Source organism: Athene cunicularia (assembly GCF_003259725.1).
Source record: "Athene cunicularia isolate RWA chromosome 12 unlocalized genomic scaffold, athCun1 chr12_part1, whole genome shotgun sequence".
NCBI lineage: Eukaryota > Metazoa > Chordata > Aves > Strigiformes > Strigidae > Athene > Athene cunicularia.
Window position 1 is genome coordinate 4,275,059 of NW_020799116.1, and position 14,352 is coordinate 4,289,410.

At 40.6% G+C, this 14,352-nt stretch overlaps 1 protein-coding gene across 6 annotated transcripts in view; it reads right to left on the reverse strand.

Annotated features, from left to right (window-relative positions):
- FHIT (fragile histidine triad) overlaps window positions 1–14,352 on the reverse strand; it is a 530,054-nt gene that overhangs the window by 218,084 nt on the left and 297,618 nt on the right. The window contains exons 1-2 of one of the 6 annotated variants that reach the window (XM_026857745.1): window positions 7,339–7,417; window positions 6,091–6,160 (exon numbers count right to left, since the gene is read on the reverse strand). The exons of 3 other annotated variants lie outside the window; for them this stretch is intronic. The gene's annotated coding sequence lies outside the window, so the exon portion shown is untranslated. Of the gene's footprint in view, window positions 1–6,090; window positions 6,161–7,338; window positions 7,433–14,352 lie in introns of those variants that run through there. 2 more of the 6 variants (XM_026857747.1, XM_026857746.1) reach the window with 2 other exon arrangements.

Here is a 14,352-nt window from a genome sequence, read left to right on the forward strand (position 1 = left end):
GGGGGGGGGGAAGTGAGGCACGATGAGGCAGGGGGAGAACCGACTTCTCAAGTGTTAATTCCTGGAGCTGCTGCTGTGCTTTTTGCTCTGAAATGAAAAACCTGCAGGCTGTCAGAGGCGGCTGAGCACATAGCAAGGACACCCTTACACTGCCCCAATCCACACGGATGAATGGCTGGATGTCTTTGAATGACAGTTATTTTCTCCATCTCTCTCTTTGAACCCAACTGTGGGCAAAGCTGACAAAGGCTATATATTGCCTCCTCTTCTGTCTGCTGCCTCCAACACCAGACAAAGAGATTCCAGGTGATGCCAGTCCAAACAAAACTAAATGTCATTTAACCTTTAAGCAGACCTCATCTCTGTGAGAGGGCTAGAACAAAGTTTGTACACTGCTTATTTACTATTTCTGGTCTATTTAAAATGTTTAAGTTGTCCACAGATATAGCTGCTAGCTATTTGCTCAGTCAAATATCTGTTAGGTATTTACTGAGAACTGCATTACATTTCACCCCAGACTAATTCCCCCTACTCTGAACCAGTAGCCTGAGCTGCCCACAGCTGGACGTTCAAGGGTTAGACCTCCAACAGGCCACTTTGCAAAATCTGACATCAGCAGCAATGATTCGGACAGACCTACCAGCAATGGCCACGCTGGGGAGAAGGCTGCTATGGAGAAGCATTATACTGCATAACTGCCTCTTGAGCATCATTTGGCATATCACTGGCTTCTGACCCAGAAGCACACACCAACCCTTTACATTATCTGAGAGAAATATGAAATAGTACAACAACCAAAATCTCTATTTCACTACTTCTGCTGTAAACCCAACCCACCTTCTGTTTCACTGTGTTGGGGTGACATTCAAATGAACATACCGATTGCATTTTCTCTTTCCTTAGTTTGTCCATAGTTCTGTTACTACAGATGAAATGAGATCATCTTAGTCAAAGCAAAAAACACTTTACAGGAAACCTATAAACAAAAGGCCAAATAATTTCTGAAAATTAATTTATACTCTCCTAATTAAGAAGAAAGGATTATGAAGTAACCAAACCATTGGCTAATAGCGATTTAGACAATTTAAGATGGGATCTCCTAAACTTTAAACACCAAGATAGGCTGCTCTCTCCAAGTCAGAAAGGCAGGCCAGTGTTTAACCTCAGCCTGTGCTTGTTTTATCATGCATAAGCTAGGATGTACTAAGTGACCTAACCTGCAAGCTACTGTCACTCTCATTTGTAGCCGTGATGCTTAAAATAGCAGCCCAGAAGATATATTTATCTTTTGCCACCTTATCTGGAAAGTGCTATAAAATGGCCACCAGTCAATCTCAAATCAGAGCTCATGACAAGTGAGAATCATATGTCTGTATTACCAACATAATTTTACGTTCAATTGGTTTTTTAAAAGTAGATTTTTACAGAAATCAAGCAGCAATATGTTCATGCAGGTAACAGCTTCACAACATAAGCCAGGATGCTTCTTGGTGTGTAAAGACACTTAATTAAAAGACTAGATGAAAACCACAGTTCAGAACCAGATGCGTCTATTTTCAGATATAGAGTTCACATGCTTGCCCCACGAGTCTGGCAAAATCTTAGTTTGATAAGGCAGTCATGGGTTTGGGAACGCGAAATACATAAATGCAATCTATCCTCCCACACACATTCAAAGCATTTCCCCAAAGACAGCAGAATGATCTCCACTCCACATAATATATATTTGCATTCTTTTCTTCTGAATGATATTAATATCCTGATGTGACAAATTAAAGGAGGGGAGAAACACAAAATAAAACTTGTTTTGCTAAAGACGCCTGACTACCCATACCTATGGTGAAACACCTGTACTCCTACCACCTCTGCCTCTCTCTAATTAAGCCCATACCAATGTCAGAAGGAAGTGTCCCCACAAAACGGTCAATTAGAATGACACAGTAACATTGCTGGCCTCGGCACAGGGCACAGCTTCCTAATGGCAACAGCTCCTGCAAGGAGATGCTGGCATGAGACACTGTCTGACCCAAGCTAGTTAATACTGTCAGAACTAGCCATTTCACCAAATTAAATCACAGTTCTCCTCTGGAGGGTGACTGGCATTTCCAGAGCAAGTTTGTTCAGCTTTCTGCAAACTCAACCTCAGGCATATGAAAGTCAAGCTGTGCTCTTTCTGGTTCACACCGCCAAGACGGCAGCAGCGACAAGATTCTCCTGACCAAATCTTGCCCTCAATTATGCTTGTGCAATCCTGGCTCTGTGAGGCTACCTGGAATACAAAGCAAGTACAAATGTGACAAAGGCAGCGCAGGTGGCTCAGGATATACATGACATTGGTTTGTTGGCAAAGAAGGTGACATTCTTGGGTGATTTTTCTGATCTACCCTAACTTTAAAGCAATATCTGTAGCAAGCCAATTGTAGCTTGCTACAAATTTGTGTTTCCCTCTACAGCTTGCTGTAAAGGAAAAAGTTGCTGCAATCTGAAAAGAGAATCTAAGTAAGGATTTTTAGATGAAGGCCATTCCAAGCTCCAAGATGCTCCTCTGGGAGCACAGTTGAACATGTCTACTCATGCCTGTGAACACTAAAAAAAAAAGGGTCTATTTGTTTTTTCAGTACCCAGCACAGGGGAGATGACTGCCCTAAAGAGCGCACAGCGTTGATTTACCTGTTCAGTGACACAGGAAGGAATGGGGTGCTTTAATTCCCCTTCAGTCTTTATTTTCATTTCAGAAAAATCTTAGTCATAGACTCCTAGTGTTCATGGAAGCAGCAGATGCCAACTGTTCAATTCCTTTCCTCCTAAATGAGATCTATCCTTTCTATTGCAACCCTCTGTCAGGTGGAGTAGGTATACAAACCTGGGACCTATGTAGTAAACTCCCAAACATTCTTGATTTTAGCTTTGGAGAGTCATAATGATTTCCTAAGGTAATGCTTAGGAAAGAAATGCTTAGAGCTCATTTTGTTTTCTTCTAGAGACTGAAATGCAATAAACCTACTAATTTCTGAGTGCTTTGGAAATAATTGCTCTTTTATTTAGATGATGCTTCCTGCTTTCAGTCACATGGAGGTAAATGCAAAGCAACTACTTGAAAACAGTGGAATAATTTCTTCAATTTAACCCTTTGTTTTCATAAGCTTATATAAAAATACTTGACAAGCAAAATCTACAAATTATAAAATATAATAAACTACAATTTTAGTTTGACTAATAGGAAAAAATTAACCTCATTTTCTTTAAAGAATAAAAATTAAAGCTTTTCCAAATACTGACAAAAGTTAATGGAACAGTATGGCAATAATTATAGTAGGAGCAGGAAAACAAAACTGGCCTCAGTCCTGACCACAGACAGCGAGCCTTTTAGGAAAGTCAAATCTCTGGCTTCCCATACAGCTCTGCAGGGTGCCCGCTGCCCTCCAAACAACAAAGAGCTTCCTAACACTGCTTTATAAAGCAAAGAACTCTATTTTACCATGACAGAAGCAGTATCCTGTCACCAGCCAGGTGGAATAATACCAGGCTCTCTGTTCAATAGGATCATACCCATATCCAGTTGTTTATTATAATACCGAGCTTTTCCCTCGCCTATTTCTACGACCTTCACATTTCCACTAGACAAGACTAAGTACTAATACCCTACCCACTTTCAATTATTGCTTTGATATTTTGTTGCTCAAAGCTATCAAATTCAGTGTGATTCCAGTTCTTGCAGAAAGAAGAAATAGAAATGTGATTATTATTAGGAGGAAAGTTTTGAACCTTCTCCAAAAAATAGCAATAATAATGAAACACACTTGCCCAAATATGTTGTATATCACCTTTGTTTAATATTTTTGTCAGTTCCGCTTAGAAAAATTAATGCCTTGGGAAAAAATAATTGAAAGCGTCTTTCTGGAGTACTGTAAGCATCCCCCTGGGGTCTTTATTATTCTAACAATTTCCCATTTTAAAATACACAGGTACTAACAACCAACAAATTATTACATTTCCTTTAAATGAACTGACACAACAAAGATAATTAACTAAGAACATAAGCCTGCTTTCCATATGGTAATACACATCCCAAGGGCAAAGCACTTCTCTTTTAAGGAATTCCCCACAGACTTCTTATCCACCTTGTAAGGGTAATTAACAACTGCAAAACACCACTGAACTTGCTTAATGTCACAATATTCTGAAATACATTACTTTTTCATGGAAAACGAATATGATCTGTAAAAAAAATAACGTAGGACTTTGGAAGAATAAGGCATTCTTTTGTGTGATGGAGCATGCTGACGTAACTAGCAGTATGATTTAAACTCTGAAAAGGGGTTTAGAAGAATGTTTACATTGAGGGTTATGTCAAAAAGAAAGCTAAAATGTGAAGCATAGTTTCCCACTTAGATAAGTAGCAGTTTATGCTATCTCCTGTGAACAACAATTTTTGGGGAAAAGAGAAAGGAACACATTGGTTAATAGATATCTAACGTGCTAAAATTTAGGTTAGATAAGGCAAACTATGGTTTTCTTATAATGCCATTAGTTAAAGCAAAGAGTACAGAGAATACTAATGCTTTCTCAGAGCGCACAGTGCATATTAAAATTCAAAAGCATCTTGTCTACACTACAATTTCAAGCTTAGAAGGCGTACTAGGCAACAAGACTATTGTTACTAGGAATAATATAATGAAGAATGTGGTAAGTGGAATGAAATTAAAACTGAAGAGCTAAAATCAGGGTAAGCACAGGGGAGCAGGGAAGGTAAAGAGATGTCTTTGGATTGGCTGTGGATTTACATGGGAATACAGCTAAAGAGACAAAACCTTACTTGAAGGAATCCCAGAGAGAAAAGATATGCCCAAAGTAAATCAAACTGCAACAGGAGAAATTATCACAACTTCTGTCTTACTACAATAATGGCTTGTTCACTTTTCCAGGAGAACGTTTCCATGGCTGTACAATCCTTTCACACCAGTGTTGTGTCTTTTACCATGCAGGAGACAAACTAAAAATTCAAAGATACCCTTCTTGTGCAAAAGTCTTCAGGCAAAATTCTGGACAGGTTAAATCCAAGTAAACTTTGCCATTGAGTTCCACAGCACAACTAATTTGCTTTATCTATCTTTAAATCACACAAAAACTCCCCACAACTCCACAAACAAAACCAACAGCCTTATTTCCCTAAGGAAGATTCAAAGTAATATCAAAAGCAGAGTTAATGCCTACCAATAATTGCAGGAAGGCAGGCCACACGGTGATGAATAACCCAACTCTGGTTTGTGTTCATTTTTTCATATTTTATGCTAATCCTTCAGTGAAGGATTTGACACCTTACCATTGGTGCAGTGTGGACCAGTTTTAAACACAAGAACATTTTACATGGGCTAAATCACTGAGCTGGAAGAAAGTGAATGATTGGCACAGGGCAGAAGTACTTTTTGCTTCAAGGCTCTGGCCTGTCGTTTGCTGGAAAATCTGTTTTATTAAATGCCATTCACACTTCCCAGATAAGTCACTGAGGGATATGCCAGATTCTTTCCCAAATACTACTTGATACTCACTGCTGATCACTGATGCGAACACAACATCTCTTTTGATGTTCCTAAGCACTGAAGTGTATATATTTCCCAACACACCAAATGTTCATAAGGCTAAAAGAGAGAAAGATATCAACCCTTTGGATGAGAAAGAGCAGAGAAAACTGTGGTTTTATTTGAATAAATATATTAGGTACTTAAAAGAGTTCAGGAAAACCCGAACCAGATGCCAACTGCCTGTGAGATATTTTTTTTTTTACCAGTTACAGCAAGTTTTACTTAAGAGTAATTTCAGTCAATCAAGTTAACATTTATTCCTGGGAGACAGGACATGAGAGGGTAAGAAGATGTACGGTGTAACAGTGATACACCAGGAGTCCTCACTGTGGTATCTGATCTGCTCTCTCTCTAATCCACCAATGCAGAGCAGGATACAGGATCATGGTCTAAATTTGCTGGTGACTGTGAAGGCCAAAATACTAAATGGAAGCTGACTTACACACACATTTGACTGTAGATGCACACAGATGAATTTTGTTGAACTAAGGCCCCTCACTTGACTTACCTGGTTTTTGTCAGATGTGACACCTAAACACACTGATATCATCCACATCAATGGCTGCTTTTCACTTCTGCTGTATATGTCAAAAGAAAGTAAATGGATTGCAGTGACACCCAGCAATCAGGCAGATTATTAGCAGGAAAATACTACTCTTATTCAGGGAACATACAGAATTCTCTTCTGCTTAGTTCCCTTCAATCATACAAACTATCTTAAATAATTTCCAAAAAACTTAAGGGCTCAGATCACTGTTAAAGAATTGCAAAGTGCTCTTACATCAGGAGTCCCCTAACACTGATCATTTAACATACGTAGTATTTACAGCAATAAATGAAGAAGATTTACCATTAAAGCTGTGAAACACAAGGATGTTCTACAGTAAGTCTATCCATCACCAGCACTTATTTCAAGTGGCCTTTTCTGAGGCTTAGGCTTGGTATAAAAATTCTCAAATCAGGCACTGCACAGATTTCAGAGTGATATGTAATAGCACAGCTCTAAAACCTAGCACACTTTACAGCAGTGTTTAAAAAAAAAAATAAAAATGTGAAGATTTGACCAGCTAAGCCTTGTTGAGTATTCTTGCCTATATCATCTGCATTAGTCTGTTAACCTCCCTTTTTCCTTTGTATCAAACCAATGACAGACTGCACGCCCACATACACATTATCAAGAAGACTCACAACTAACCCTAATACATTATTCTAATTATTTTCTACAAAGAAGCACATTATACTTGATAATAACCAGCAGCAGATCATTATAAATTAAATTTACAAACAGTAGAGGCAGGAAATAAACAACTATAATGCAAGCGAAGAACACTTTACCTCAAATGTAGCTCAGATCATGAAGTGAAAGACCACCAATGTTTCTAAGGACTCTCAGTAAATTAAATACATCCCATGTTGCAGACGTGGTCACGCAGAATACTAATTATCAGTTAATATCCAAGTGAAAATAACATGACATCTTTATTCAGCTGAAGGCTCGGATTCCTGGCAACTGTTATATGGGATTTGCCCAGTCCGCAACTGCCACCCGCAGAGCGCCATTTCCAGGCGAGCCCCGGGGCTCCCATTTGAACAGGCCCCTGACAACCCAGACACTGGGGTGGCGTTGTCAGAAACACCCCTAACCTGGAATTTCCCATCCTGCACAATCACATCACCTGCCCCAGGTATCAATATATGCTCCAAAAAGACACAAAATCTACAGAAGAGGGTTTTTCCTACTGCTTCAGGCACACACCACCACTGCAGCTGGGCTCAGCACGGGAAACGCAGCACCGACCAGGCCACAGGCTGTAATCCACCCGCCACAGCTTCCCACATGCCCGGGACAGCCGTGAGCTCACTTTATTAAGCATTTTTTACCACTATTTAGGTCAGGTTTTGTTGCTCCTCTCTTGTCTCAGCCTGCTGATTGGAGCTCTTTGTGGGAGACAGCACGGCTCCATATGAGGAAGCACCAGCACAGGCCCCTGCTAGAGTTTCTGTATTAACAGGCAGGCACCAGGGCCAGAACCGACAGAAAAACTTGTTCTCCTGCTTCAGGCCCCTTCTGGCATATTCACTACTGGGACTAAAATTTCCTATTCTTAGTCCTCTTCGCCGTGTTCGCCCCTGTTGCTTTGGGCAAGGCCAGCACCTCCCCACAGCGGCCTCCATCTTCCCCACGGGTGGTTCAGCCCCGCTGGGCCCGGCCGGGGGAGTCGAGCCGCCCAGCACAGCCGCAGCGAGACGGACAGGGGTCAGCGCAGTCCTACAGCACAGAGATTTTACGGTTGCTCCAGAGAAAGCTTTGTATCTGTTTTCAAACAGGTGATTAAAGGTAAAACAACTTCCTCTGGGGGCACAATTTATTAGAAGAACTGACAAATGACAGCAGCTCCAAAATTTCAACCGAAGCCTCACATGCTTTCCTCTGTTCCTCTTTCTTTCATAAACCCGGGCCTCATCAAACATGTTAGCAGTGTGTGCTACCTCAGTACATCATAAAATACGTACGAGTATACAGGATCGCAAAGCTAACAGCTCCAGAAGCAGCAAGGCCCTTGGTATTTCCCGACTTTGGGGTACTTTTCATTCTTAGTGCTGCATTAGTGTTATTTTCAAGTGTTTGATGCAGTATTAACTAGTGTCATGTTTTGAGGAATAGAGTTGTACAACGCTGCCCAAAGGAAAGAGAAAATACCTTGAAATGAAATGTGTGATCGTTTACAATGCTGAAAGCTTTTTAGCTATGGGCATTATTTCATAGCCAAGGTAAGCACTCTCTCCTATGGGTACAACTACACAGCTGCTGTTTAAAAAGAAAATAGGGTTTCTGTTTCCAGGCTGTCTTCCCTTCTTAAATTCACATTAATGAGAACTGATCTCCTGGCCCTGGAGGTGGCAGAGCTGCACCCAAACCAGGCCACAAGCAGCTACAGAGGAGCTTTCCCCCAGGCAGCCCCTCCAGCCTTCCCCAGCACGCTCCCAGTGCATGGAAGCGAGCGCAGCTGCAGGGAAACCCGCAGAGCTGACGGACATATCTGACCTGGGAAGCATGAAATATGAAAATGGATATGAAATTCAGAGCTAGCATGGTGTTGCTCAAAGGCAGTAAGGTGCAACAGGCAAGTCACTGGTATGAGGCCAGTATAACCAGTGGGGAGCAGCTGCTCCACAGGATGAATTGGGGGCTGCTCCAGAGACCTCACCCTCATACAGCACCTGAGCACGTCAGCAAAGGCAGATGCTCCTTCAAGAGTCCATAAACCACTCTGGAAACAGCAAATGATAGATCAGAATCCATCCAGAGCAAGAGCCAGGCACACCCACAGAACAGCTCAAGGCTGAGCTTAAACAGAGCTGTCAGAGCAACACAGTGAGGGTGTGTGGGTGGAGGTCCCAGGTGAGGATGCTGAGGGGAGCTGAGCACAATCAGAGCCCTGGAGATGGCTGAACATGCAAGAGCCTTGGCAGGGCTGCGTGTGCCTTCAGCTCAGAAGCAGGAAATAGCAATTTTCAGATCCCCCTGTTTAAATATATCTGAATTCTAGGACTAAAACAAAAGGCTTCTCTAAGTCCTTCCTTTCCTTAAGGCTGTCCAAACCCACCTGAGTTTGTAGAAAGCGCAGCATGAGAGAGCACATGCAACCCCTCTCCACCAGCAGGAGCATACAGTGAAAAAATGAGTTAATGTTTGAATTAAAGTAAATAAATGCATATAGCAATCTCAGACAGACATTTTATTTAATTTCCCAGGTTCCTTATCCCCAAAAAAGAAATTTTCATCTCACGAAGGCCTGAAAGCTGGACAATCTCTGGAAAAAATCTGCCTTTCAAGGATGCTAGAAATTGGAAAAATATATTCTATGTAAAATAAATAAACCTTACCCTACAAAGAGACTGCCTTCAGCTACACATACATGAATGTGCAAACATATAATTGATGCATAAATTTATTAATGCAAGCTCAGAAGCTTTACACCTCGTAGTCAAGTTGACATATGATCTTTTTATTTTATTTTCCAATAGGAGAAAAAAGTAGTGCAGAACTGATAAAACTGTGTGAGATTAAATTGGATTTTCCACTACAGAAAGCTGTTTGGAGACAGGTATTCCAAAAGCAAGACACGGTACAAAAAAGTCTCTCAGAGCCTTAATGAGAGTGACAAGGGGAAAAAAGCGTCTGTGCTCTTCTAGAATGTTACTCCAAATGGTGCTTTTGTCATAAAATACTTCTTCTTTGCAAAAACTACTTTCTTGTTGTCATTATTTTGTAGTACTTAGCTGAAAGGTTGGAACAAGAAAGCTGCATTATGTAAAAATGTCTTATGTGCTATTCAAACAAAATGACACCAGTTCTGGGTGTAGCGAGTAATACACTTATTATTCACTCGGATTCAAAGATCTAAATTCAATATCATGAAGATGATTTGTTAGGGTTCACCTGACAGTACCAAGGGGTTGGCACTATTAGTGAAGTTATCGTAAGAAATATAGGATTGCAGTGGCTCTTGGCTCCATAGAATGAGTTCAATGCAGAAGTCCAGAGCTTCCTGCATGCTTCCATCCCTTGCTCCATGCTGATCTCCTAGCTAGTTGGTTCCTCCTTCCCCATGCCATCAGGGCCGCCTGAAGTCCACAACCCCTCCTCCATGACTGGGGTATGTCTCTCCTCTTCTTCCCAGGACAGAGACAGGTCACCGTATTCTTGGCACCCTGACATCCCTTCTGCCTTTTCAGTTGCCTTCCTCTTCTCCTTTCAAGGACGCTGTTACACCTTCATGTTTCTCTCTGCCAGCAGGAAGGGTTTCTTATTCTCTCCCCTGTGCCAAAGACAATGGACATTCTTCAACACACACCACCTTCCAGCCCTTCCCACAATCTCTGTCCTTGACTCCATGTCATCTCTTGGTACACATGCACTTCTCCTCCTTCTTCAGGATCCCTGTTATCTCCTGTTCCTGTGGAATGTCACATCTTTTATTTCCTTCATCATTTATCCTAACAGTACTTGGATAAAGACAAAAGGAAAACAACAAATCCCCAATTCATATCATGAACAGCAGGACAAAAGAAAAACATCCTTTCCTTCAACTCCCAGATCTCTGCAGTCTAGTAAGAGATGAGCCCTCACTGAAGCTTAGAGAAATTGAAGATCCCGCTGAAGATGTGAAGTCCCTTACAACCTGAATTATTCTCCGATTCTATGTGAATTTGATCTGCACTGAAGCTGGCAAAAAGGTAAGGTTGTGGCTCACGGGCAGTTGCTGTTGGGAAAATGATGTTAACATTTTTTTCGGCCACATCTGACAGTTTTAGTGTCACTGCATATGCAGAAAAGTTCATTGAACCAGGAAGGTTTCAGCTGAAACACACTCAGCTAAATGAACCAGTATTTTCTGGTTCAACTTTGTCATTTCGCAAAATAACTCTAAAGGAAAACTTCAGCGTGAAAAAATTGTATACAATTTATTTGACTTTCCTGAAGCACAGAAGGATAGCAGGTTGTTGCTGGTACTGCTAACTGAGCAGTGAAAGGGAATCTCTCTTTTCAATGAAGAGCATTTGTGGGCTGAGTTGTCAGTTAAATCTATCAAAATAATTTGAATCAAATACCAAGGATTCAGAGAGTAAATACAGACTGGCTATGCAAGCTGCTAAAGAAGATGCTTGTTGTATCATTCAACAAAGACCCATATTAGCAAGTTATGATATACTCAAGGTTGTAAACACAGAACTGAAAACATTAAGATTAATTGGGCCTGCTGCGTAGGTAATGATGATAAGGCACATCCATGTAGCAGCACTCTGCCTGGAGTGTCTGGGAGGTTCCAGCTGTAATATAATAAAGTTTGTCTTAGGTGACAAGTTTGTCTTAGGTGCCCTACCATCTTAAACACAGACATTCATCTTCCCCTGCACTCCTCAGTGCTGCACTAAGTCCAGCTGTTGCTGAGACCAAGAGAACATCACAACAATGTCATGACAAATGCACAACAGCATCCAGTATAGTTCATGTTATCACAATCCAGAATTCAGTTTGCCCTGCTCATAACAGTTTCCATCTCACCTTTACCGAGTGAAAATGTTTGTCACCTCTAATAGAGACCTTTGCAATAGAAACTTTCTGAACTGGATGGATTGAACAGCTTACTGAAAGCAGTAACTGACATAGCTATGAACGTTTGAAAAAATCTGGAGCTTGGAACATCACGTATATGTATTCTTTGCAAACAGCCCTGGCATGCTTGTGCATGGATCCTGGGGAATATGCATTTCTCAACTCTTCCAAAGAAGGGAGCCCCAGGAACATTTCAAGCCCACAAGCCTGCAGTCACAACAGCCCAGTACACAACAGAGACCATTGCAACAATGCACTCTGGAACTTTCCCTGCAAGGGAAAATGTATGAAGAAATATCAAATGAGCATGTCTAATTCCTTGTTAGACCACCCAATCTGCACCAGGAACACGCAGTCCCACCATTTGCTTTCCTTCCTTCCTACATCCGTATAAAACTTCACTTTGTGCCCACACAGGCGCTATGGACTTTCTTGAATTTGCTGTTTATTTTCTCCACACAGCCATCAGCCTGCACCCACAGTTTCATGGTATGAAGATTCTGGCTGCAGCAGTGGCTGACAACTCTTGTCCATCCCCAGACCACCCCTTTGCACTGTGCCTCCCTTCCAGTTGGGCAAATCTGAATTTTTTGAGGGGGGGCAGTATAAAACAGGCCTCAGAACTGATGTAAAAATCTTTATACCACTCTTTCCATCATACGTCTATTGTCATGGACTGGGTACCTGCTGTCTGCTCAGAACCCAGACTGAAATATTAAGGCACCTCCAAGTTGTGAACATCCCTTTTTATTAATGTCACTTTCCACATTGTTTACAGTTACTTAGTCATGTCAACAAATTTTATTAATTTGGACTGATATTTTCTAAGTCGCAGGTCTCAAGATTTTTGTTTGTTAGTTGTTTTTTAAAGTTTTTTGGCCAAAATGGTAATGGTGAAGGTCTTTTCAAGGAACAAGCTGAGGATAATTACACGTTTTTTTTCCAATAAATCTTTGTTAAGAAGCTCCATTTACCCCATATCTTCAGTAAGGAAGCTGACCAGGGCATTTCTTTCACCTTCTATACAAGTATCTGCTCAAATTCAGCTAACTTAAAATCACAGCTGTAGTCATTTATGCCATCCTATACAGTTTTTATAGAATGCTCAGTCCTATAACAGACCAGTTTCTCCCAGTAGCATATTAAGCAACAAGATTAACAGCAACAACGTTGTCTGTTTTATAACCTGATGCTTTTTATAGCATCAACTTCCTGGAGTTTTGTGCTTTAATCCATTACAAACTCTGCAACAGCAACCTGTTTATGTGGGACACCTCTTTCAGCAGCAACACTCCACCACGATGAGCCATGCAAGGTTTGCGTCCAAATGGAAGGAAAATGGGACTTCCTACACTCTCCATTGCTTCTACTCTGTGTTTGATCCCAGTAACGAAGAAAAGGAAGCCTTTGAGTCAATTGTGCAGGCAATCTTAACTTGAAAATTTCCTATCTCGACTTGCTACGTGCTTTTAAAATAATTTTGTGCACTATATAAATTACATAATTTTTTAAAAACCAAGTTTATGCTTTTAATGTTTGACACGTTTTAATAGTTTAACAATTCAACTATACTCAGGCACAGGTAATCACTTGGAAGGACTGGTTACTGACAACTACCAACACACTCTGCATGTAAATTATCATTTACAGAAATCTATCGCTTTTTTTCCTAGATCCTTAACAGTTATTTACTCAAATTTTTCTCAAGTAACTACTTTTTAAAAAGGAATGATCATAAAAATTCAGTGAAACAACTTCAGATAATTTCAACTTCCAAGAGGAAGATACACTTTCTGAAAACAAAAGAAACAGTTGGCAATCATTTATGGCAAATTTCACCTTGACTTCTTGTCAGTTTGCATTCAATAACCACCCTGAATAGAACTAACACATTATTCAAGGTTGTCTCGGGCCCACTAATCTTCAGTATTTCATGACTTCTGAGTTACTATTATTACTGAGAGATGGATAATACTAATAACTGACTCTTTTGGGGGCTGTATTTTAGCGATTTCATATCCCACTTTGAAATATCATTTATTTGTGGGTTTTAAGAAAAATACTGATATTGAAATTAAAAGCCATCAGTAAACTCAATTGGATTATTATATAGCAGAGATATCGATCAGGAATTGATCTGACACAAGCTGAAGTCCATGGAAGGATGGACCTTTAGGTCATGCTCTCTAGAGAGTGTAAGGGATTCTTTAACAAAAGGATAGTAAAATAACTACAGTGTGTCAACATCCACATCTAGCTTTCTCTGTATAGGTCTATGGTACACATTTTGCATATTTTAAGTGTGTGAAGCCTAAAATTGCTGAAGGAAATGTTAAAGGGTACCTTAAAGCAATTCTCTACCCAAACAGACTGACTGTCCTTTAACTGGGCAAAAAGGAAGGAGAGAATAAGCTCCTCAACAGCAAGAGCTGGAAGCAGTAAGAGCTACCACATACACTATAGCATCATCTAAAAAGTTTTGGGCAGATTCTATTTCAGAGCAAGAGCAAGAAGCTTTTCTTGGAGATTGGCTGAAAACTCAGAGATTGTCCCAATACTTCAAGTTAATTAAAACAGCAGAAGAAAACAGTCATGGATATGACTTCAAGAGCAAGACGAGTGTTTCTGTGGCCCTAAAACCTAGAAAAA